The following is a 26,629-nucleotide window of genomic DNA, read 5'->3' as shown; positions in this document are numbered from 1 at the left end:
CTATCTATATCTGCATCTATCTATATCTACACACCTATATCTATATCCATCTACACACACACACAGTGGAATATTATTTACTCATTATTTCATTCAGAAAGAGTGAAATCCTGCCATTGACAACAAAGATGAACCTTGAGGGCGTTATGCTAAGTGAAATAAGTCAGACAAAGAAAGACAAACACTCATGATCACATTTATATATAGTACATAAAAACAAGCAAACCAACCCAAGATCAAAGATAGACAGAACAAATTGATGGTTGCTTGCCAGAGGTAGAGGGTTGAGGTGGGTGGAAAAAATGGGTCATAAGGTACATACTTCCAGGTATAAATTAAATAAATCACAGGGATGTAATAATACAGCATGGCAACTATAGTTAATAATACTGTATTGCATATTTGAAAGTTAAGAGAATAAATCTTAAAAGTTCTTTTTAAGAACATTTTAAGAACAAGAAAAAAAATCTATAACTGTGTGATGATAGATACTAAGTAGACTTATTGTGGTGACCACTCTTCAATTATACATGCAGATATTAAATCATTATGTCATATATCTGAAACTAATATAATGTATGTCAAATATACCTCAGTATAAAAATAACAAAGTATGGTCATGTTCATGTGTAGCAAAGATGTAGAACAACTTCATATACTGTTAGAAGGAATATAATTTTGTAAAACTACTTAGAAAAATAAATCGGGTTTATCTGTTCAGTTTCAACATATGTGTACCATATGACACAGCAATTCAATTCCCAGGTATGTACAAGAGTTCAGAGTGGCTTTATTCATCATAACCTCAAATGGGAAATGACACAAATGTCTACGAACAAGAGAACAGATAAATACATTGTGGTATTTTCCTACAATGGGTGATACTCTGGAATAAAAATGAATAAACTACTTTCAGTCTTAACAATGCCAATGACTCTCTCAAACAAAATATTAAGCAAAATAAGTCTGACAAAAGGGAAAATATACTATACAATTTCACTTATATAAAGTTCAAAATCAGTCTAAATTCATCTATGGTGTTAGAAACTGGGACAGCAGATACATACAAGGGGAAGGGAAAAGATATTTATTTAGATGGACAAAAAGGAATTACATATATTTTTCAACCTGGGTGGTAATTAAACAAGTATGTGCTAACTCATGTGATAATTGACTTTTAAAGAAGGTTTTTTGTAATTTTTCTGTATCTATGATTTGTGGAAAATTGTATTTTTGAAAAGAAAGGGTATTTAAATTTACTCATGATAGTTTCTGAATCAAAGTGTATTAGTTTCCTCATTGCTATAAAAAAATTATGATGAGCTTTGTGGCTTAAGAAAAGAAATTTATTCTCTCACAGCTTTGTACACTAGAAGTCCAAAATCAGTATTACTGGGCTAACATGGACGTGTTGGAAGGACCACATTCCGCCCAGATACTCGAGGGGAGAATCTGTTCTTCGCCTCTTCTCGTTTCTCTTGGCTAGAAACCACCTCATTCTACTCTCTTCCTCTGTAATCACATTACCTTCTCCTTTTCTTGTGTCAAATCTCTCTTAAAAGTAAACACTGACAGTATTTAGGGCTCACTTGGATAATCCAGGATAGTCTCAGGTCTCAAGAGCTTACTTAAATTTATTCACATCTGTGAAGTCGATTTTGCTATTAATATATAAGGTAACATTCTTGGTTTCAAGGATTCAGATGTAGTTATCTTTCAGTGACCCACTACTCAGCCTACCATACCTAGTGCTATTGACACTAATCACTATGAGTTCAGGGAGGGGAGAAATAACCAAGTACTAGAATAAGCTGAAATTCCTCATAAAACAGAAGTAGGCAAACTGCACTTTCATGAATAATGGTATTGGAACATGTAGAGAAAAACAGGCCATCACAGTTCAAAAAAATGGCCACAAAGGATGCCAAGTGATAAAGAAAAACAAAGTTTAATGTAGTCCACTATTAGTAAAAAGAAATTAAAAAAATGTGCCTAAAACATGGTATATTTTCATGAACTGCGAGAATATTAATTTTAGCTATATTTTCCACATCAGAATTTATACCAGTTAAAAATTTAATATGAGCACATTTTATAAAATGTGATGAAAGTAATTTTAATGTGATAAAATGATTAAAATGTGAATATCATCAACAATTTTCACGTTGGTTTGTTTTCCACACTTCTGAAACCTTTGCCTTCTTTAAATGCCTGTGCTTATTACAGTTAAGCAGAGTTACTTAGGTTGCTAATGCAAACAAAATGAGAGAGTGTTGCTAGAGATGAAGTATTTCATCATCACCCTGGCACTGCAACACGACTCAGACACAGTTTGAAAGCAGAAGAACCCTTTCACTACAATCCCTAGTTGCGTCTCTGAAAGCAATCCCTCCGGAAAATCAAGATACTCTCATACATCTGCTCCTCACATTATTGTTAGAATCGCAGTTTAATCCCTGGCCTTTACTGATGTCATTGATTTGAAATGCAGGTCTGTTCCTTCAGGATAGTAGCTGGTGTCAGTATACTATTTACAAATTTCTTCAAAACAAAAGGAGATTTTCTTTTGTGACACCCTTACAAAGAAAAATATAATTTCGTTGCCATAATTGAAAACTACGGTTACTACACGATTAAAAATTATTTTACTCTAATATAGTTCAATTATAAATTAGGCATTAAAATGATATTTAAAAATAGGTTATGTAGTTTTAAGTGAGGTTATTGAAATACATTCTTTTAATTCTGCACCCCCGGCCCCTAATGCTGTCAAAGACAATGACTGAAAGCCTTTCCAAGTGTTTCCATCTGTCCTTAGCTTGAGTAGATCTACAGAGCAGACTCCATGTGAATTTACACAAGCTTATGAATTTACATGGAAAGGGCAGATACATTCTCCTTTATCTGATTATGCTTTGGAACAGTTTTCTTATGCCATCCTTTTCCAGTGGGGCTATTAAAGGAATAGTGCAGATACCTCCCATTAGAAAGGTTATAGCCTTATGCTACAGCCAAGTTTTGGCGATCCACAGCTGGGCAGAAATAATCCTCTTAGTTCTTGGATCCTGTGTGAGACAAAGGTTCTTGGGCAGAGTTTAGGCAACCACACTGAGAAAGGGCAATCTAGGGATTTTTGATATTTTAATACCAGCATAGGTATACTGATCAGGTGAACTTCAGACTTATATCCATTGTATTGAGTGGCCATCTGTGCTCTTTTACATCTTTATGGAGAGGATGTTTATCCAAAAATTAAGCCCAGCTGTATTATGGTTATGTAATATGGTATTATGGTTAATGTATAATATATCATTTGCCTAAAATAATACCTGCTTGAAAGACCAAGACAACTTCCATACATGTTTTCTACCAGTAACATTATTTTTCATATTTGCATTTTATTAATCACAATGAAATTTCACAATGTAGACCTACCAATACAACCACTTTGTTTCTATATTTATATATAAGACAAGATGCAATCAGATTCTTTGAAAATAAAGAGTATTTTGGACACCCATGCTACTCCACTCTTCATGTTATTGCACAGGGCATGTACAAGTCCTGGATTTCCCTTGTCAATTCTGATTTTTTAAATACTGGAATTACACTGGAATTAGACAAAAATTATAATAATCTTACAAGAAATACAATGATCTTACATTTATAAGATTTATAAACATTTATAACATTTCTCTAAGTCCTTTACATAATTGTGAATATTTACTATAGCAATTTAAGAAAAGAAACTCTATAATTCATCAATTTAAACAGGACATTTTTGAGTGTGAAATGGAGAGCTAGTAATAATTATTTCAGGACAACTGGCATAAATGGCAACTGTCCCTGGCAAACTAAGATGGATGCTACCATATATATGAGAATTATTTTTATCCTTACACAGTGGAAGAAACTGGCATTTCAGTTTTTCAGTATTGAAACATATATTTCAATAATATGCTCATGTTTATAGTATTTAGTAAGTGTCAGAATCAGGCCTGGCCCTTGGGTAGCCTGCCTCCAGAGTCCTTGATCTTAACTGTAATCCTGGAGGACTGTAGTAGCATCAACACATGGTAAGCTCTAAGGAACTGATAGAGATAAAAGATTATAATGTTAACAATTTGTCTCTGAAATAGTTGTAACACCAGTTTGAACTGAGGAGAAAATCGTTTTTATTTGTGTTTAGATTTCACTTCATCATGAAGCTCTTTTTAAAAAAGAGCTTTCTTTTCTGTCACTTATGTTGTTTTAACTAGATTTGGTATATTTTTAGCAGTCTTATTTAAATGTATTTACATAAAAGATAAGCCTTTATGAATTTATTTCTTGCTTCTTTAAAAAGGGTTTGTGTGTGGAGGGATATCTGGATTAAATATATTCAGTTAACATAGTTTAAAATAGTTTTTCATAAGTTAGAAAATTAAATTTTAACTATTGTTATGAATTTTTAATTTAAAAATTATAATTATTTCTTAAAAGACTATCCTTGAATATGCAGATAAAATATACTGTTCTTCCAATTTCATAAACGTGTCAGGATAGCAATGAATTTGATAGATGATATAAAATTTAAAAGTGACCCCTACGAGGCTGCATTTTTGTGGGTTTTTTGTTTGTTTGTTTGTTTGGTCCATTTTTCCTATATATTACAGGTAAAGCATGTCAAACAAAAAAAGAACAAGAATTTGAATTCACCATGAACTAACAAAATGATAATCTGGAAGAAATAAGAATTAGAAAAAGCAAGGAGAGGCTGGCACTATCGTACTGCACTTCATTCAAAATAATGGTGCCACCCTGACCAGAGATTTTCAAAGGACACACAATCCTACAATGGTTGGGTAAAGTAGGTTAGAAGAATTTATGCCAACAAAAAACTGCACTTTAATCTTAGAATTTAAGGATTAATAAACAAAGGAACAATGTGGATATAAATTATTTTCTGGAAAAAAATTTTAAATAGTATCTTATTATCTTATACTTTTCTGACTGAGTAAAATTCACAGAGAAAAGATTGAAGGTAAAAGGAGAAAGGAGTGGCAGAGGATGAGACGGTTAGATAGCATCACTGACTCAATGGTCATGAATTTGAGCAAACTCCAGGAGACAGTGAAGGACAGGAAGGTCTTACATGCTGCAGTCCCTGGGGTCACGAAGAGTTGGGCATGACTTAGCAACTAGACAACAACATGTCTCTACTGCTGAAGGAGCTAGAACTGAAAAGAAATAGATCTGATTCTTTACTGGGTCCTATGGCCCCCACCAATGAAACACACCCTACCCCAACATATGCCACCTAATATGGAGGATATTCAACGTGTTAATCAACTTAAAAGGTCACTCCATTTGTCTCCCCTATGCTTTGGGATGAAAATTAAAACCTCTGGGGTTGAGCCTGAAGTAAAAATCAACATTAGCTCCATCCTCCCCTTCCTCCCTCGTATTTCATTCTAATAACCACATGCCACTGGATAATGGTATCAGGATGAACAGTCACTGAGCTCACAAATTTCATCATCAATGTCTTTTAAAGAAAAAGTCTCTCTTCACCTTCACCTAATAAGCCTTTCATTAAATTGATTCTTGAATTTAATCCATTTTCCTTTCTGCTTATATATGTACTGTACATGTATTCCTTAAGTTCAAGTCAAATTCCTAACTTCCAAGAAGAGGATATAAATACTTCAAATGATGCAGTCTTTGGTGACAGTGATAAAGGGGTCCTTTACCAAAGAGAATTTGAATTTTTAAGGATGTGCTCATGTGCCATATATTCTTAAATCAACAAAACAATACTTTCATAAGTGTCCAGCAGTTAAAAGAAAGGAAAGGACAAGGCAAGAAGAGACCAAAAATGAAAAACAAAACACTGTTTTAATTTCATGACTAACTGCTAGATTAGAATTATTTATCACTAGATAATATATTTGATTAGAGTATATTCAATTTAAAAAGTTATGCAGATTCTTTACCATCTGAGCCACCAGGGAAGCCCATAACAATTATTACTGATATGAACTTTTTTCTCCATCCAACAATACATCATAAAATTTAAAATGATATATTTGTGAGTATTTAAAACTGTTAAAAACATTTTCTGATGAGGATGGCCAGTTCTTCCCTTTCTCCATAGTTCTGGTCATCTGACAATAATATTAAGGGAATATTTTGATTAGACCAACTAGCTTAGAGTTAGCATGATGAATATTTTACAGGAACTAAAGATTCTTTGCTAACTAAACACACTAAAAATTTCTACCAGCTCAAACATTTTTACCAGCTAAACATTTACCAGTGTTTAAGTTATATGACATGTCTGTTAATATCTTGTTATCAATCATGATGTTTCTAAATATGACTAAGGATAGTCTATGTTCACAAAGTTGGAAAGTGAATCAAATAGCCTGGTAAGGTTTTCTTTTCTCCTTAAAACTTCTACAGTGTTTCCATATTAGACCTTGATATGGGGAGTTTTGTTGTGTTATCTAAGGTATTGCCTTAATTTCACTTTATTTTGCTAAGCATCTAAAGGACTCAACCACACTTACAGCATTGACAAACTGAAAATGCCCTTAGGCATTTGTGATTCTAGGTTCTGCAGGCTCCTATATCTGTATATAAGGAAGGCTTTAAGGAGAGTCATATAAGAATATGTATCCTGGACCCTACTGTAAACCACTGAATGACAATTCCTTGAGGTGGGGCTCAAAAATGTACGGGCCTCTCTGGTGCCTCAGATGGTCAAGAATCTGCCTGCAAAGCAGGATCAAATCAATGGGTTCAATCCCTGGGTTGAGAAGATTCCCTGGGGAAGGAAATGGCAACCCATTCCAGTATTCTTCCCTGGAGAATTCCATAGTCAGAGGAGGCTGGTGGGCTATAGTCCATCGGGTCGCAAAGAGTTGGACAAAATGTACGCTATAAGTAAGTCTTCCTGAGAATACTGAAGTTCAGGCAGGTTTGAGACTCACCAATCTATATATGGGCTTCCCAAGTGGCTCAGTGGTAAAGAAACTGCCTGAAATGCAGGGGATGCAGAAGATGCGGGTTTAGTCCCTGGGTCAGAAAGATCCCATGGAGGAGGAAATGGCAACCCTCTCCAGCATTCTTGCTGGAGAAATCCCATGGACAGAGGAGCCTGGCAGGCTGCGGTCCCTGGGGTCGCAGAGAGTCGGCCATAACTGAGCACACACACAATCTATATTATGAAAGAATGAAGATATTTGCCTGCAGGGCTTCCATCTGGTTTAACTGATGACTTGACACTAAGTCCCAAAGGAAAAGTTTTAGTTATGCAGATACCCAGATATTTTCCAAAGTGAAAAACCTCTGTGAATACTCTACAGCAAACTGAGGTACTACTCTCTCTTTTTTTCTAAATGTACTATGCTTAAGAGACTGTGAGATTAGAGTTTTATGTTGTAGTCATAAAAATAAAAAAAGCTTTTTGGAGGAAAAATTTCAGTCCCTATTTTTACAAACAATGAAACCATCAAATAAAGTAAACCCTACATCAAGTATTGGTGTTTACAAATCAAACATGCTCAAACGAAGTATATAAAATGAATAAAAATAACTTAATGCACGACAGTTCAGTTGGTAGAGAATTTGCCTGCAATTCAGGAGACCCCAGTTCGATTCCTGGGTCAGGAAAATCCCCTGGAGAAGGGCTGCTAAGTCACTTCAGTCGTGTCCAACTCTGTGCGACCCCAGAGATGGCAGCCCACCGGGCTCCCCCATCCCTGGGATTCTCTGAGCAAGAATACTGGAGTGGGTTGCCATTTCCTTCTCCAATGCATGAAAGTGAAAAGTGAAAGTGAAGTTGCTCAGTCGTGTCTGACCCTCAGTGACCCCATGGACTGCAGCCCACCAGGCTCCTCTGTCCATTGGATTTTCCAGGCAAGAGTACTGGAGTGGGGTGCCATTGCCTTCTCCAGGAGAAGGGCTAGGCTACCCATTTCAGTATTCTTGGGCTTCCCCTGTGGCTCAGCTGGTAAAGTATCTGCCTGAAATGTGGCAGACTTGAGTTTGATCCCTGGGTTGGCAAGATCCCCTGAAGAAGGGAAAGGCTATCCACTCCAGTATTCTGGCCTGGAGAATTCCATGGACTGTATAGTCCATGCGGTCACAAAGAGTTGGACATGACTGAGTGACTTTCACTTTCACAAGATAAACTGAGGTAAGAAGCTTGAGATACATCAAGTTGAGCCATCCAATTCATAAATTTGCTAGGTGTAGATCAGAGCCCATTCTTTTTAAATCCTCTCACACTGCCCTGCAAAGTTTAATTAGACCAGATGCATTTTACCCGAGACTGGGTCCAGTTTTATGTAGAACAAGTATGAATTAGAGGTAATTCTTCATTCCTCTCGTTCATTTATTTTAGGAGTCTTAGCTAAGAGTCGGAGAAGACTGAGTGACTTCACTTTCACTTTTCACTTTCATGAACTGGAGAAGGAAATGGTAACCCATGCCAGCGTTCTTGCCTGGAGAATCCCAGGGACGAGGGAGCCTGGTGGGCTGCCATCTGTGGGGTCGCACAGAGTCGGACATGACTGAAGCAACTTAGCAGCAGCAGCAGCAGTTTAGGGAGAAAACAAATTTTTCCAATACAACTTCAGTTTGAATATAACTGACCCCTAGACATATAGAACTTAATGGTATCTAAAGAGGATGAAGTCTGGGCTCCTGACTTAAGAGCTGTATATTTTGTCTCCTTCCTTGCAACACTCAGACTTTATAGGACCTTTTGATTTTTTAAAGCATTTTCCCTCTCTTTCATCTTTCATCATTTGAAACTGTTATTATTTGAAAATCCTGCCTAAAATTCCCTTCTGAAACAGGCCTCCATCACACTTTAATTCTTAGACCAAAATTACAAGAGAAAATAGAGCTGAAAACTCAAGATAATTCCCCATTTTTTTTCTATGTAAAAATAAGTACATTTATATTATTTATGTAGATGAGGCATTGTGATCATTTGGCCTGATTATATGCTTCAGTTCAGTTCAGTTGCTCAGTCGTGTCTGACTCTTTGCGACCCCATGAATTGCAGCACGCCAGGCCTCCCTGTCCATCACCAACTCCCGGAGTTCACGCAGACTCGAGTCCATCAAGTCAGTGATGCCATCCAGCCATCTCATCCTCTGTCGTCCCCTTCTTCTCCTGCCCCCAATCCCTCCCAGCATCAAAGTCTTTTCCAATGAGTCAACTCTTTGCATGAGGTAGCCAAAGTATTGCAGTTTCAGCTTTAGCATCATTCCTTCCAAAGAAATCCCAGGGCTGATCTCCTTCAGAATGGACTGGTTGGATTTCCTTGCAGTCCAAGGGACTCTCAAGAGTCTTCTCCAACACCACAGTTCAAAAGCATCAATTCTTTAGCGCTCAGCCTTCTCCACAGTCCAACTCTCACATCCATACATGACCACAGGAAAAACTATAGCCTTGACTTAGACATGCTTAGACATGCATATTTAGATAACTTTTTTGCCCCTTCATGTTTACGGGTCTAGAAATCACTCCCTTTGGTTTTTATAACAAGTGTACTGCTAAGTTTAGGTATGCTTGTCTTAGAGTTTTGGTTGTTTCAGAAAAGTACCCTTTCCAGAAAGGATAACTGATCTTCTACTCTATCATTTCCAAATTCATCCTAAAGATTTATGTCAAGCCTCAGGTGGGTCTAATGAGTTCACAAATGTTTGCAAGGGCCTCTCTAAGTCAGGGGAACAACTAGCCATTTCATTCATGGCTATGCAACTGCATGAAGTGAATTCCTTATGTTGAAAACAAAGATATGATCTTTGCCGTGTGTATTTTCTATGTTAATTTGTTCAGGAGCATACATTTTGAGTATCAGCACACTTCCATTGCCACAGTTTGCTGACAGCCTCCATTTGGGTGTCTTTCACGTTCACTGGATGGTAGGCTCCTCTCTGAGACGAGGCATGAGGCCTTATTTGGTGCTGATAGCTCAGCTCCCAGCTCAGCGGCTGGCACAGAAAATGTTTCTGAACTGAACTGAAATTTAGAAGTCTCTAACACCTTTTGCATATGTTTTGGCTTAGGAGTCCCTTTGTAAATCTGCCAGATACAACTTATTTTTTAAACAATCAGTTTTCAAGAACGTCTCATTTATTGGGCTATAAATTTATATTTAAACTTGGGAAAACTATTTTAATGAAGATGTAAAAAAATATAAAAGGCTATTTATACAACATCCACTTAACTTTTATTAAAATAAGTCTTAATTTCATTGAAATAGTCCTTGTGGTTAAATGTATGGCCAGTAAATGAATATAGGCTAATGTTTTTTATCACACTCACGTTTCAGCAATACTACTATTCTTTAGGAGATATGAACTACTGTCTATCTTTTACTGAATAAAGTAAACTGTGACTAAAGTCTAACAGCCTAAGTTTATAATCATAAAACTAACCTTTTAAAAAAGGTTATGAATCGTCTATGAGTGCCAATTATTTTCTGGCTTCTTCATTAAGATTTTAGAAATGCATGAATACTGCCATTGCTTCCCCAAGATATTTTATCATCTCTATTACAGCCACTTTTCAGAGTGGAACATTGTCATATTTCTGCTAACATGAGGCTCTGGACATATAATGGTCCAACTATGTTCCCTGAAACATTGCTACAACATGACAGAAAAAATTGATTTAACTTGGTAAAACCTATATGTAGCTTGAGCTCTGATCAAAAGCCTGAGTATTACAGAGACATTATCCTGTTTCTATTTGATAATAATAACAAAATAATCTGAGTCAGGGAACAAGATGTAGGTTTTAATTGGTAGAAACCCAAGTGTAGGTTTGAGATCCAAACCTTGCAGAGGTCAAGGGCCCACTGCCAATATTCTTCCAGCAGTGGCAGAGACAGAACCAGGAAGCACATTTAATCAAGGGGATGGACAGTGAGTAGAAGGCCACCCACACAAACCTTTGCTTGCTTGCTTGCTTCTTGCCCCAGGATACCATGAAGACAGATGCTGTAGGGCTTGATAAATTCTGTTTGGGGAGACCTACTTATTGGTGCATGCTTTTGCTTCTGTAGGTACCTCCAAAGCACAGTTTTGCATTTCTTCTTTAATTGATGTTTGTTTATTTAATGTCAGTAGTGTTGACATAGCTTTATTGTGTGACTTTAAATCAAAGACAAACAAGATGAAATAATACGGATTTTCACTTAATTAACAAAGACCTTTATCCAGTTGAACAAACATGAGAAAATGAGATCTTAGTAGTATGAGCATTCTTTGTAATTTATTTCCTGACAACAGCACTTTAGAACAGATTTTAAGTATAGGACATATGAAAAATATTTTCTCCTATATTCAGTAAAACTTTGATTTTTAATTTGTTCATACATCCATTACCCCTAAACCATAAAAATGCCTATACTTACAAGAAAAGAGATATATATCATAAAGTGTTTTCAATGAGGACTGTTTCCAGATGAGTTAGTTCTGAAAATTTATTATAAATATATTAGAAATAATGCAGCCATTTGTAACAATGTAATATGCAGTTGAATTCACTGAGCAGCATGATGTCACAGTCACATATTTATTTGCAATGGTTTTCAATATTATGGGTCTGCCTTAACTATCCAATAAAATACCTCAATTTTATACATTACTTCATTTTATGGCTATATCACATTTTATAAGAATTATTTGGAAAATATATTGGTGAAATTAAATGGTTAAAGCCTTTAGAAAGATGGTCTTAAAGTTTAAAAAATGTAGCTATTACTGCCATGCAAGGTTAATTATTTCAAAGAATATTCTTGAGTGCATATTATTTGCCAACTACTAGGCTCTGACAATACAATGATGAATTAAACACCATATTTCTCTCCTCATAGAGTTTTTATTTAACATTTAATTTATTGCTGTAAGGATTATTATACAGTTACTAAAGAAATCTTCAATTATCTACTGATTAGAGAAAATATTGACAAAGATTGAATATAATGTAGGAGATTTAAAAAATAATAAAGCAAAACAAACAAAACTTCCACTAACACCTTAAAGCCTCCAAAATACAGTTGACTTTTGAGCAACACAGGTTTGAACTGTGTGGGTCCACTGATATTGCACTTGAATTTTCTTTCAATAGTAAATTCTACAGTACTACACAATCCACCACTGGTTTAATCTGTGGATATGAAGGAATTGCATATACAGAAGGCTGTCTATAAGTTATATGTGGTTTTTCCACTGTGTGGATGGTCAGCACCCCTAAACCCTGTGTAGGTCAAGGGGTAGCTGTGTATATACTCAGACAATAATATTAATTAACCTCCCTAGCCATATCATGGCATCTGGTCCCATCACTTCATGGGGAAAAGATGGGAAAACAGTGGAAACAGTGTCAGTTTGCAAAATCACTGCAGAGGGTTACTGCAGCCATGAAATTAAAAGACGCTTACTCCTTGGAAGGAAAGTTATGACCAACCTAGATAGCATATTCAAAAGCAGAGACATTACTTTGCCAACAAAGGTCCGTCTAGTCAAGGCTATAGTTTTCCAGTGGTCATGTATGGATGTGAAAGTTGGCCTGTGAAGAAAGCTGAGTGCTGAAGAATTGATGCTTTTGAACTGTGGTGTTGGAGAAGACTCTTGAGAGTCCCTTGGACTGCAAGGTGATCCAACCAGTCCATTCTGAAGGAGATCAGTCCTGGGTGTTCTTTGGAAGGACTGATGCTAAAGCTGAAACTGCAATACTTTGGCCACCTCATGCGAAAAGTTGACTCATTGGAAAAGACTTTGATGCAGGGAGGGATTGGGGGTAGGAGGAGAAGGGGACGACGGAGCATGGGATGGCTGGATGGCATCACCGACTCGATGGACAAGGGTTTGGGTGAACTCCGGGAGTTGGTGATAGACAGGGAGGCCTGGCGTGCTTGATTCATGGGGTCGCAAAGAGTCGGACACGACTGAGCGACTGTACTGAACTGAGCCATACCATTCATGATAACCTCTAAACTTATCTTTCACCTGGCCTTCTGGTCTACTTAACATAGTACGTGTGTGTGTGTGTGCCCTCAATCATATCTAGCTCTTTGTGATCCCATGGGCTGTAGTCGACCAGGCTCCTCTGGACTGTAGCCTGCCAGGATCCTCTGTCTATGGGGTTTCCCAGACAGGAATTCTGGAGTAGGCTGCCGTTTCTGTCTTCAGGGAACCTTCCTGACTAAGGGATCAAACCCGTGTGCCTTGCATCTCCTGTACTGGCAGGTGGATTCTTTACCAACTGAACTACCTGGGAAGCCTCCTATTAACATGCTACAAACACATTCCAATCACTAGATCTCCATGTCTTGAATTTTGTCGTCTCTTTTATCTGGAATGTTCTTTCTCAAAATTCATTTTTATATCTTTAAAGATGCAAACCAAAGATCTAGATTTTCCTGGTCTCTCTAGTTCCATTGTCCATAGCACTTAATTGATAGTGCTTGTACTCTGCTTGACATTATAGTACCTAACTGTAAATATATTAAGAGGAAGCACTATGTTTTGCTTTTCTTTCTATCCCTGAGTGTCTAATTCAGTATTTTGCATATAATATTGAATAAATACCTGTTTCATGACATTTATCAACAGTTATCTAACAGCTGGAAATTATAGGTAATGATTCCAAAACTGCTTTCTGATATTTCCTCAATTAATATGCACAAAATCCACAGATTTAATTTATGTATAAGGAAGTTGATTCTTAGGTAAGTTTTTTGTCAAGATTATATAACTGGTGATTATAGAAACTAGCAATGGTGATACTCAGGCCTGAGGTAAAAAGAAAGACTGTTTTCTGAGGAGTTCAGTATTTTTTTTCCATAATATTATGGTCAAAAATCAAATTAAAAGAAATGTATTTGAACAATTAAAACCTCACTTTAATATTATCTCTCTAACACAATTATTTTTATTTCTACTTCTTTTTCATAGTTCTTTAAGAAGCAGTCATGTCACCTGGTTAAAGTCTATTTTATCAGTACATTCCACGTTGATGGCTATGCATAATTACAATCAGCACTCCTGCAAGGTGCTAGGGTAGCCAGATAAGGTGTTTGCTTTGACTGAAAACTAGGCATTCTGAAGAAACAAACAGTGAAGGGGCTCATTCTCATAACTTTTTGTAACTCTATAATAATCTAAAATAATCACTCAACATATAAAACATTTAAAATATATAGAACATTTTATGCATTTAGAGACACTGCATTTTAACATAATATTTCTATGGTATAAAAATTAAATAAGACATATTTGCTTAACTAGATGTGCTTAGAAAGAACACAGAGAGTAATGTGACACTGAGAATATGGAAACAATGATGCTTATGAACCGACAAAAATGAGTAGGTTTCTGATAAGCAGAACAACCAAGAGAATTCCAGGGAATGGGTCCTCCTGGAATGCCTATTTGAGGAATACTTATTTGGGAAGTATTTGTTTGTTAATATATGAGTACACAGTAAATTACCAATTTAACATGCTCCTGTGAGAATTAGTAATATTTTATGTTAATGGTTGCAGGCGAATATATTGAAATAATCAAAATATGTCCTTTCAAGCAAAGAGAAATATATTTATGCTGGTATATACATAAGGCAACTATTTTCATATTGGGAAAATATCCTAATGAAAATGGCAGTATTTCAAAGTATTACAGTTTATAAATCACTAATACATAAAAATATTGTGAAATTAATTCTACTTTCTTTTGTGTACAGTGTTGAGTCCGTTGACCTCCCTGTGTTTCCCTTTCTTATACCAGGTGCTTTGTGAATGTGATAAATTTGAAACCAGGGAAGAAAATGAGGGTATAAAGTGGCATTATACTGCTGAGTGTACATTTATCAATTCTTTATATATTCAGTATAAACACACACACACACACACCCACACACACACTAGTTAACCTTGTCCCTGAAGAAAATATCATGAGAGGGAAGCATTCTATAACTTTAGAGACCATATATGTAATGCAAATGAGTCAAAAAGGCCAGGAGATACTATAAACTGATGATAAATAGAAACTTATTCAAATTCTTTTCCCATTTAGGTTATTACAGAATATTGAACAGTGTTCCTTGTGCTATATAGTACATCCTTGTTAGTTATTTGGTAATCTAGTTTAAATATAGCAGTGTGTACATGTCAATTCCAAACTCCCAATCTATCCGTTCCTCCCCCCAACTTGCCCTCCAGTAACCATAAATTCTTCTCGAAGTCTGTGAGTCTGTTTCTGTCTTGAAAATAAGTTTATCTGTATCATTTTTTTTTAATTTTGCAGATTTTTTTTTAATGCTGTATAGATCTGAGGGTCAAACTGACCTGCAGGTAGCAAACTGTGACTTCTAGAAGAGAGGATGCTGAACTTCTGTCCTCCAGTTAAAACAAACAAAACAAATGACAGACTGATGCCGCACCAGAAACGACAATCACTTCTTTTCTCTCTAGATCCCTACTTATAATTTAATATGGGATACTGATTATTAATATAGATATTCATTAGTCATATATTTGTAACCAGCTGATGACCATATGCTTTCCTTTCACAGGAAGCAAAGATTATTTATGAAATTTATGTGATGATGTCAAAGTGTGTAGTTTGGAGTAGAAGGAGGAGAGTTTATTGTAGTAGGCTGGAGAAATTCCACAAGTAGCAGACTGCAGGACTCCATAGGTGATGTCTGTGTGATTCTATAGTTGCTATTGTGGCTATTCCAGGTGTCATAAAGGGAACTAGAACAAACAACTAACAACATCACGGAAAATAATTTATTATTAAATTGGGAATTACCCACATTAAATGCATTACAAGCTTGTTTTGTCAAAGCAGAAGTTATATTATAACACTAAAATACACATTTAAAATTATGATAGACTATTCACTATTCATAAAACCTATGTTAAACGTATATTTAAGAGTATAAAATGCCTGGTACATGTCAAATGGATAAATTATGAGTAACTAAAATTTTAACTGCAATGAGGATACAGGAGATTTTTCAAAAGGGTATTTTAATAGAAAATCCTGGTATTATTATAACTCAGTAAAAATTTTAGTAACTTGGATGAATGAACTAGAATGCCCCCATGCACACACAGATTTGGCAAGCTTGTAAGTAATCACATATGAATTTAATGTTATAATTAACTGTAATTAGCTACCAAAATGCTAATGTAAGTGTGGTTTTTAGCAGCAAAGAAAATCAGCATCTCATTACAAGAGAAGCAGAAACCACTTGATATATAAACCTACTTGTTCATAGATCAATCCTTAAATGCTAAGAGCACAAATTTTCTGTGTTACTTTTAACATTTATAGCCTCATAAAAACTCTCACTGAAGAAGTAAAAATGTGCAATCTATGATGCTTTTCTACATAGCTTCATCCCTCTTTCTACATTCTTTGCCTTTCCAGACCCCACACCAGAGCCCTTGCATCAGAGCTGGACTCATATTTATGATGCTCTCCATGCCAGGCACTGCGGCACGAGAGAGGTGAATCAGAGGAGCCATGAGCACCTCAAACATGTTTTTGACTAATATGTTTTCTTCTATTGCTAGAAGTATTATTTTCTTCCCCCAAACCAGCTTTTCCTTTCCTTTGAACACTATTTACTTAAACACATCTTTCCAGTTTCTGGGATACAGACCCCAGTATCATCCTTGACCCTCATTCCTTCATTTCTCAAACCAAAAAAGAGCCTCATGTCCAACGGTTTCATGTCTAGAATCTCCTCATCCATAACTCTGACTTCAGGTCCCTCTTTCTTCCAGTTACTTTCTCAGACTTTACTCTCACTTCTCACCATTTCTTCCCTTGCCTTGTTACCAAAGTTTATTTTTTATAGAAGAGATGACCGCAGATGATCAAAACCTCTCAGGTCCATAAATTTTCAAAGTGTCTCTTTCTTGAAGAATGAAAGCCCAGTCTGTAACTCATAAACTTCCATGTTCTCTACGGTATTTCTGAACTCTTTTTTCCCCAAATTAGGTTTCCACTAAGTCACCTCCTATTGTGTGCTATGTACTGCGCACTCCTCCTTATAGAAAGAGGTTCAATCAGAACCTTTCCTTCCTGGAATTACCCTATCCCACTCGAACTGCATAAAACCTTTCTAATATGTCCAAAGTCCATTTGAAAACCTCCTTTCTCTTTCATGTCTTGTCTGATGACAATCAAAACTGCCATCTTCCTTTTCCATGATTCCACAGCGTCTTGTAGATGCCTCCATTAAAGCACTCTGCAGAGTGTATATTAGTTCTTTCCCCATCATTAATTTTTTAAGAAAGTTATTATGTATTCCTTTCACTCAGCACATCCATTTGCTAAAAAACATTTTCTTCCTTTTAACTGAAGTCAGCTGTCTCTTATTTTTATTCATCTAAATTAGTATATCAAAGCTTAGATATGCTAAATTACTTAATTGCGATTTCTTGGTCATTTAGTTCCAAAGTTAGTTCTCCTTAACACTCAGTCTCCTATGCTACCCACAATGACATAACAATAAACACTAACACTGCCAGAGGACATACCACATGTAGGGACCATACCAATTGTCTTTACACGTTATTCAGTTCTCACAACAACTCTATTGGTGTCTCTATTTTACAATGCCTAAACTAAAGCATAGAAATGTTTAATTAGTTGCCCAAGATCATGCAGCTAATATAACATAGAGGCAGAATTAAATACAGCAGCTTGGTACCGAATTCTTAACGTTCTCTATGGGATTTGTATTTTAAAAAAGCACAGCAGAAAGAGTCACTTCAAAGAAGGTCTCTCTAATGGTAGAGTTTAAACACTTGTGCCCCCTGGGTGGAGGGAGAAAGACCTCCCCTGGAGCCCTTCAAATTACGCCACAGATACATCTCCTTGCTTTATATTAGCAGCTTGCCTTGGAGGAATATGTGTATTTTTGCCCCAGTGAGTTCAGACTTTTAATACTGCCCACATTTAATTTATGTTCCTCTATAAAAGTCAACACGAGTTTCTGACTATAAATTTGTCATGCCTTACTAATGAACTAAACTGTGTTTTCTGTCAGTGTTCCATTTAAATTGATATGACCTCATTCATTAGGACATAATGTATTTACAGCTGTAAGAAAAGTACATGGGTTTCAAAAACTTCCTCCTCAAAAAGCCAAACGAAGAGTGGGTTGAAGAGTTGACAAAGATGCGTGAGAAAAAGAAAAAAAAAATTAAGGATAATTTGATTTCATTTAACTTCTACTATAAAGTAATTTCTTAAATACACCACTTACAACTGTTACTTCCTCATTCGCAGACCTTTAATTTTCTGCATTAAGTGCATGATCAATTTCACAGCCCTTCCTCGTATGCTGGACTTTTTACAGAGCTTGCTCAAACTTATCCTTCCAAACAGAATTCTCATTTACACATCTTACGTTCATTTACTAATTCACTTATTCCCCATGTTTGCTGAGTGTCCATTATGCTTCAGGCACTGTTTTAGATGCTGAAGATGGTTGAAGTGGTGAATACAACAAAGTACCTACCCAAAATGAACCGGTATTTTAGTGGAAGAAACAAGTAAATAAAAGGCAATTTTTGTGTTTGATATATACAATATCCATAAAGCAACAATTCTCAAAATTTTGGTCTCAAGACCCCTTTCATCCTTAAAAGTTATTATGTACATCAAAGAACTTGTTTTGGGTCTATGTTTAGTGATATTTACTGTAACAGAAGTTAAAATTGAAAAAGTTATAATATGTATTAATGTATTAAGAACCACCATAAAGCCCATTGCATATTAATGTTAGTAATGTGATTTTATGAAAATATCTATATTTTCAAAGTAAAAGTTTAATGACAAGAGTAGTGATGTTTTTCAGATCTCTCTGTCTGGATAATAGAAGAGAGTAGAATTTTCGTATTTGCTTCTGCATTCAGTCTGTTACAGTATCACCTGTCATATGGCTTCTAGAAAATTCCACTACTCAATCATGAAAGAATGTAAGTGAAAAGAGACAGCAAAAACAATGCATCTTACTACTACAGTGGAACTAGTTTTACTTTGCGGGCCTTCTTGAAAGGATCATGAGGATCTCCAGGGACTCTGAGACCACACTTTTGAGAACCAGTGGAAGAAAGAAAGGAAACAAAGGGCAAGGGGTCAAGTAACAGTTTTAGACAGGAGTCAGGAAATACTACTCTAAGGGAGTGAAAGTCTTGCTGAGGCCTGAAGAATGAGAAGGACCCCAAACAACTGTAGACAGAGAAAAGAAAAAGCATAGAGGACCCAGAGGATGGAAGAGATCAACAATTTTTATAATGTGAAAGGAAGCCACTGCGGCGAGAATGTTGTGAGCAGGAGAAGGTGTAGCATGAACTGAGGGTGAGGAGCAAGGCAGAGCCAGGCCGAGCAGAGCAGAGGTCAGACACTAGTGGCCCGGGGTTCTGATCTAGACATCTGTCTTACAGATGTATTTTGTCTGCACAGTGCTTTTTTTTTTTCTTCCACTTATTCTTATTGAGCCAAATATTTTCAAAAAGGGATTTCACATAAAAATCAGGATTTCTGGATGCTCTTAAATGGACCAGAATACCAAGCAAAAGAAAAGCTCCTTCTACATGGGGCAGCTGGAGGGGAGTAGGACTTAATATAGCATTTGAGGAAGCCACAAGCTCCACCACTCCTCACGGCTTCTTCAAGACCGATGCCCTCCCCAGAGCTATCTGTTCTGGCCTGATTCACTAATTAAAGTCACCTTTCTCTTCCCACACACACTGTGTGGGTGAGACTTCTCAGCAGGGACTCATTCTGCAGCATTTGGTTCTTGATTCTCTGTGAAGTATAAAATTATTGACTTGCAGTATACAGGGAGAAACACTTTCTCATTTGTTTTAAAAAGACAACCAGTCGTTTTGTGGAAAGTAGATCATGAGGGGCAAGAGCGGAAGTTTCAATGAAATGTTCACCAGGCTCCACGCCTTTCAGCTCTCAAGTGCACAAGTGCATCATGAATTTGGTCTTTGCTTTTGCCTTTCCTAATGATAAAGCCCTTCCTCCCACCTACACCTTACTTTACCTTTTCTTCCTCCAAGATCCACCTCAGAGCCCCTTTCTCAGAGTGGAGATTTGTGGGAGGTATCCTTAAACCACGACTGCCCCTCTGAGACTCTTATGCTACTCCTTGTTTACACTAAAAATTTATAATCCATCATTTTACAGTTTTTCACAGTATAAGTAATTTCAACAATTAGACTGCAAATTCCTTAAGGGCCTGCTTATTGCTTCTACTAGTTAGAACAGACTGTTCCAACCAACCCCTACAAGAAAAAGTCACAACTAGCAGTTACAGTTCCTCAGGTATTTTCCTCACACTCTTTAGGCTCTCACCATCTCTTGCTTAGTGGTTGATTGATACAATAAGCAAACGAATTATATCTACACAGTATGCAATTGCTTTTACCACAGATGTATCACCTTGTTCTATGCATTATTTAAAATGCTGTGGGCAAGTTACTTCTCTCTCTAGCTTCTTCATCTGTAAAATGAAGTTATAATAAGCAACACTTTTCTCATGGGCTATTGTGAAGATTAAATGAGATAATACATACACAGTGCCCAGATTTTGTTAACTACGAGCAGCAGGATGACTTGTAGATGCCTGTTTTCATGTATAAGAGAAATGTCTGTGCCACTTATAAATCAGAAAAGGAGTTGGGACATTTGTAGAAAGTCCCCCCACCCCACTAAAAGGCACATGAAAGCATATCTGTTTGGGGATGTTAATTTTTTACTAATAAAAAGCATTTTTCAGGATCCTTAGTATATATACATTTACACACACACACACACGATGCAGAAGATATAAGAGACTTGGGCTCAATCCCTGTGTCAGGAAGATCTCCTGGAGGAGGCTACGGCAACCCACTCCACTATTCTTTCTTGAGACTCCATGGATAGAAGAGCCTCTCGAGCTATGGTCCACAGAGTTGCAAAGAGTCAGACACAACTGAAACGACCCAGCATGCATATTTATTTATATATATATATATATATATATATATATATATATAGGCACTTATAGTGCCTTTAAGCTTTATATATATAACTTAAAGGCACTTTTCTGAGGAGAAATTTATGAGTAATCAATTCATATATTAATAATTTCTCTAATGATCTATTTTTTAGTATCTTTGGAATTTTAGATTATCTTCCATTATGTTTTCAGTATCAAGCCCCATAATCTTTATAGGTACTACTTTGCTACACAGGTAGATTGAGCATTTTTAAGAAACATAGAAGGCAGAATACAGAGAAGTAAAATGATTAAGAACAAGGACTCCGAAACTAGATGTCTTGGCTAGGGCCCTTGATCTACCACTGGTTTTGTGTCGTAAATTACTTCTCTGTGCCTCATTCACCACCTATAAATTGGAGCTAATGATAATACCTAACTTATAGGGTTGTTTTAAAGATTAAATTAAATGAGTAATTTACAATGTATGTCTGAAAATATAACAAAGCATTATCAAGTTATTTAGCAAACAATTTAAATATCACTGATATTGCTTTTTAATCATTAAAAGCATTTTTTTTCAAAACCGTTTTGAGCTATTCAGCTCCTTCTGCAATATAAATAAAAGACACTCTGATAATATTTAAATTAGGTCACACAGGAAATTGATAATTTTTTTTTCAATTTGCTTGTCAGTTTGATTTGCCACATGAAAAATACTTATTCTCAAGCTGTGTGAAAACACTTGTCAGTAAAATGAAAATGCTACTGGTCTCAAAAAGCTCCCATTTCTTTGCTCTTTCTATCGCTGCATTGCTTCCAGCAGTTTCTGGGGAACTGCTTTCAGGGTCACGCCAAACTGGACCCAAGAGATTGCAATAATTACATCCCAGTGGTGTTGACATTCAGCTTTGTCCCACAAGCTGCTTAAGACAGGCAGGGCGCCATCTGTCATGTTAGAGGGCCACTAGTTAGCTGTAAGTTGTGGAGATTACATTTCTGATATACAACAGTTTGCTTCTGAGCCAACTCTGTAAAGTCCAAAGCAATTATAGTTATCCTGGAAAGATAATGGTAAGATTATGAATATATGTTGATCACATACAATTGTAAAATTTAAGCACAATATCACAGGAAATGTGTAAATCATTCTTAATGACAAACTTTCTCTGCAGAGGCTACCATATATTTTTAACAACTGTTCTAGCTTATTATGCATTCCCAGTTATAATATTTGTTAGTCATATCCTACTGAATTTTTTTTTCAAATTTGGAATGTTTTGCCTCATTCTCCTACAACTGTTAAGTTCTTTGTATCCTGAGATTCTTTAACTTTGGCAGAAACACTTTCCTTTATACTAAATGATTATTATTTTTAAAATTCCTTTAAAGAGTGATCTAAAGTGTGATTTTAATTACCGTATACTCCACCATCTAATCTTATCTCAATGTTATCTTTGGCCATTGGTGATAATGACCACTGATGTCTCAAACAGTATTTTTACTACATTTCTCTTGAAATACACTTATTAGTTGACAGATGTAACTAAAAATATATATATATACACACATATATATATATTCACATTGCTTTTTCCCTCTTTTCTTAAAATTAAATTTCATTTTTACAGTTTTAGAATTATGTACTTTAAATATTTCCCCATCCTAGTCTTTTTTACTGCATTAAGAAAACAGATTTAACAAAGTATTTTGTATTTAAAATTTTTTTCTCCAAATTAACTCATGGACATTGAAATGTAAAATATAGTTTATGACATGTGAGGTTGGATATAGTGCAACTGGAAGCAATATGACTCAAAAAAGGCAAAGTTTTTCTCAATAGATCTTATGTAATGAATTATCACTAAAAGTAGAATTATTTCTCTCAATCTAAATCACACTTTTGCTTTTGCAATGACAAGGTTAAAATTTATACATTATTTGTTCAAATTTAATAACTTTTGATGATTAGAGCCTCTTCCTTTAATGTGCATTTTATTTTCATGATGGAATTTATTGTATCTGTTTCAAGTTTTATAGAATAAAAATGAACATAATTTCACAAAAGTTTACATTGGGACACAGGTAATTTAGAAAGTTTTGTGTTATAAACTATAAAAATCAAAGTAATTGATCATATAGGGGCAGTGAAAAAGGAATTAATTATAGTGCTCAAAGAGAATATATTCTGTATGCTACTATAGTGATGGATATCTGTCATTATACACTTAATCCAAACCCACGGAATAATGTAAACTACGGACTTTGGGTGACAATATTGTGTCATAGTAGGTTCACCTGTTGTAATAAATATACCTCCCTGGTGGGGCTATTAATAATGAGAAAGGCTGTGCAAGCAGAACAGAATATAGGAAATCTTTGTACCTGACTCTCAATTCTCCTATGAATTTAAAATTGCTCTTAAAAATGGTGCTCAGGTTCTTAGCTTGGACACTGGGGTATTTAGGGCTGCCATTCACTAAATATAGGGCAAAGAAGAGAAAGATGTTTGGAAGATGTTTAGAGTTTGACATCTTGAATTTGAGGGTGCTTATGGGATATGGATTTTCACACTGGTGTCTAGGACACAGTTCTATATAACTGTGAAGAGACCTCAACTGGAGATACATCTGGGAAGGATGATACCATGAAGATACTGATGGAAGTTTTGCCAGGAGTTGAGACTGTCCAGAGTGTGGAAGGTGGCCCTACAGACACTGGTATTTACCAAGTTGGTACAAAAGAGGGATTTGAAAAGATTAGAAATAAGTTGTGTTGCCTTAAAAGTAGAAAATAACTTGAAATAATATTGTCACTGAAACCAAAGAAAAGAATATTTTCAAGGAGAAATGGGGTCCATTGCCTCGAATGTTATAAAGAGATCAAATCAGATAAAGAATGAAAAGAACACTAACAGTAGCAAAGAGGTAGGAGACTCATCGGTGAGATAACAGGGGAAGAATCCCAACTGCAGAGGCCTGCAGATGAAAGGGGAGGATTTGATGAGCAAACAGCAGACACAGAAATGCACATAAAGAGCCTGGTATTGAACAGGAGAAAACAGTTAGACGCTGCTAGAAAACTGGACCTACAAAGCAATAGCTTAATGACTGGAGACATCAAGCAAGTATTAATGGAAAAGGTCGTTTAAGCAGGATTTGTTGGGGGACTTCCCAGGAGGTCCAGTGGTTAAGATTTCACATTCCAATGCTGGGGGTGCAGGTTTGATCCCTAGTTGGGGAGCTAAGATCCCATGGGAATTGCAGATAAAAGTAAAAATGTAAAACGGAAACAATACTGCAAGAAATCCAATAAAGATTTTTTTAAAGGTCCATATAAAAAATCTATATTAAAAAACAGAATTTGTTGGATACAAGGGACAAAAAGTGACAGAACAAAATCCCTTCACAGACAAAGGCTACAGAATTTCAAAGCACAGGGAATCTAATAGTACTAGAAAAAGTAGCACTTGATTTCTTTTCAGTCAGGGGGCAAGAGACAGATATAAAGACAGTAAGACTGCAGCCACCTGCAAATACTCACAAGATGCTGCAGAAGGAAGTGCGGGCCAAGGTGCACAGATTTCAAACACATATAACACTCTTTCAGGACATGTATCAAATTATTCATGAAATTTTATGAACCATAAATATATGCATTTATTCATGAATATTTATTTATATACATGAATATAATTGGCCCTAGAAAAGAAAATTTCTTTCTAGTCATCCACCCATCCATCTAGTTTTGCGTGCATGTATGTGTGTGCACTTTATTTCACCACCAGACACATCCACACCTGGGCACTGCTTCCACTTTGGCTCAGCCTCCTCATGCTTTCTGGAGCTATTCCTCTGCTCTTCTCCAGTACCATAGTGGGCACCTTCTGACCTGGGGAGTTCATCATTCAGTGTCTTACCTTTTAGTCTTTTCACACTATTCATGGTGTTCTCCAGGTAAGAATGTTGAACTGGCTTGCCATTCCCTTCTCCAGGGGACCACGTTTGGTCAGAACTCTCCACCACGACCCATTCATCTCGGATGGCCCTACACTGCATGGCTCATAGTTTCATTCACTTAGACAAGGTTGTGAACCATGTGATTAGGTACTTAGTTTTCTGTGACTGTGGTTTTCATTATGTCTGCCCTCTGATGGATGAAGAAAAGAGGCTTGTGGAAGCTTCCTGATGGGACAGACTGGCTATGGGGTAGACTATGTCTTGCTCTGATGGGGAGACAATGCTCTGTAAATCTTTAATCCAATTTTCTGCTGATGAGTGGGGATGTGTTCCCTCCCTGTAGTTTTTATTCCAATCCCAAAGAAAGGCAATGCCAAAGAACGTTCAAACTACTGCACAATTGTACCCACTTCACAGGCTAGTAAACTAATGCTCAAAATTTTCTAAGCTAGAAATTTTACAGTACGTGAAGTGAGAACTTCCAGATGTTCAAGCTGCATTTAGAAAACACAAAGGGACCAGAGATCAAATTGCTAACATCTGTTGGATCATAGAAAAAGCAAGAGAGTTCCAGAAAAACATCTACCTCTGCTTCATTGACTATGCTAAAGCCTTTGACGATGTGGATGACAATAAACTATGGAAAATTCAAGAGATGGGAATACCACACTACCTGACCTGCCTCCTGAGAAACCTGTTTGCAGGTCAAGAATAGTTAGAACCCGACATGGAACAAAGGACTGGTTGCAGACTGGGAAAGGAGTACGTCCAGGCTGTATATTGTCACCTTGCTTATTTAACTTAACATGCAGAGTACATCATGTGAAACGCCGGATTGTATGAAGCACAAGCTGGAATCAAGGTTGCTGGGAGAAATATCAACAACCTCAGATATGAAGATGACACCACTCGCATGGAGCAAAGCAAAGAGGAAATGAAGAGCCTCTTGATGAAGGTGAAGGAGGAGAATGAAAAGCTGGCTTAAAACTCACTATTCAAAAAACTAATATCACGGCATCCAGCCCCATCACTTCATGGAAAATAGATGGGGAAACAATGGAAACAGCAACCAACTTTATTTTCTTGGGCTCCAAAATCACTGCAGATGGTGACTGCAGCTATGAAATTAAAAGACTCTTGCTCCTTGAAAGGAGGTGAAGTCGCTCAGTCATGTCCAACTCTTTGCGACCCCGTGGACTGTAGTCCACAAGGCTCCTCCACCCATGGGATTTTCCAGGCAAGAATCCTGGAGTGGGTTGCCATTTCCTTCTCCAGGGGGTCTTCCCGACCAGGGATCAAACCCAGGTCTCCCACATTGGAGGTAGACGCTTTAACCTCTGAGCCACCAGGGAAGCCAGAAAGCTATGATAAACCTAGACAGCGTATTAAAAAGCAGAGACATTGCTCTGCCAACAAAGGTCCATCTAGTCAAAACTATGGTTTTTCCAGTAGTCATGTATAGATGTGAGAGTTGGACCATAAAGAAGGCTGAGCGCCAAAGAACTGATGTTTTCAAACAGGTTTTGGGGAAGACTCTTGAGAATCCCTTGGACTGCAAGGAGATCCAATCAGTCTATCCTAAATGAAATCAGTCCTGAATATTCATTGGAAGGACTGATGCTGAAGGTGAAGCTCCAATACTTTGG

The 26,629-nt window shown here is 36.6% G+C and overlaps 1 protein-coding gene and 1 long non-coding RNA gene across 2 annotated transcripts in view; both read right to left on the bottom strand.

The window, feature by feature from the left end:
• The window catches only part of LOC132659679 (uncharacterized), a 31,995-nt gene extending 11,011 nt beyond the window's left edge, over positions 1–20,984 (bottom strand). The window contains exon 1 of the long non-coding RNA XR_009600348.1: positions 35–20,984. This is a non-coding gene — a long non-coding RNA (uncharacterized LOC132659679). The remainder of the gene's footprint in view (positions 1–34) is intronic.
• Positions 1–26,629, bottom strand: part of SEMA3C (semaphorin 3C) — a 205,335-nt gene that overhangs the window by 120,179 nt on the left and 58,527 nt on the right. The gene's annotated exons all lie outside the window — the stretch shown is intronic.

Source organism: Ovis aries, chromosome 4 (genome assembly GCF_016772045.2).
Source record: "Ovis aries strain OAR_USU_Benz2616 breed Rambouillet chromosome 4, ARS-UI_Ramb_v3.0, whole genome shotgun sequence".
In the NCBI taxonomy this organism is placed as follows: Eukaryota; Metazoa; Chordata; class Mammalia; order Artiodactyla; family Bovidae; genus Ovis; species Ovis aries.
This window is presented reverse-complemented; position numbering and strand designations above follow the sequence as displayed.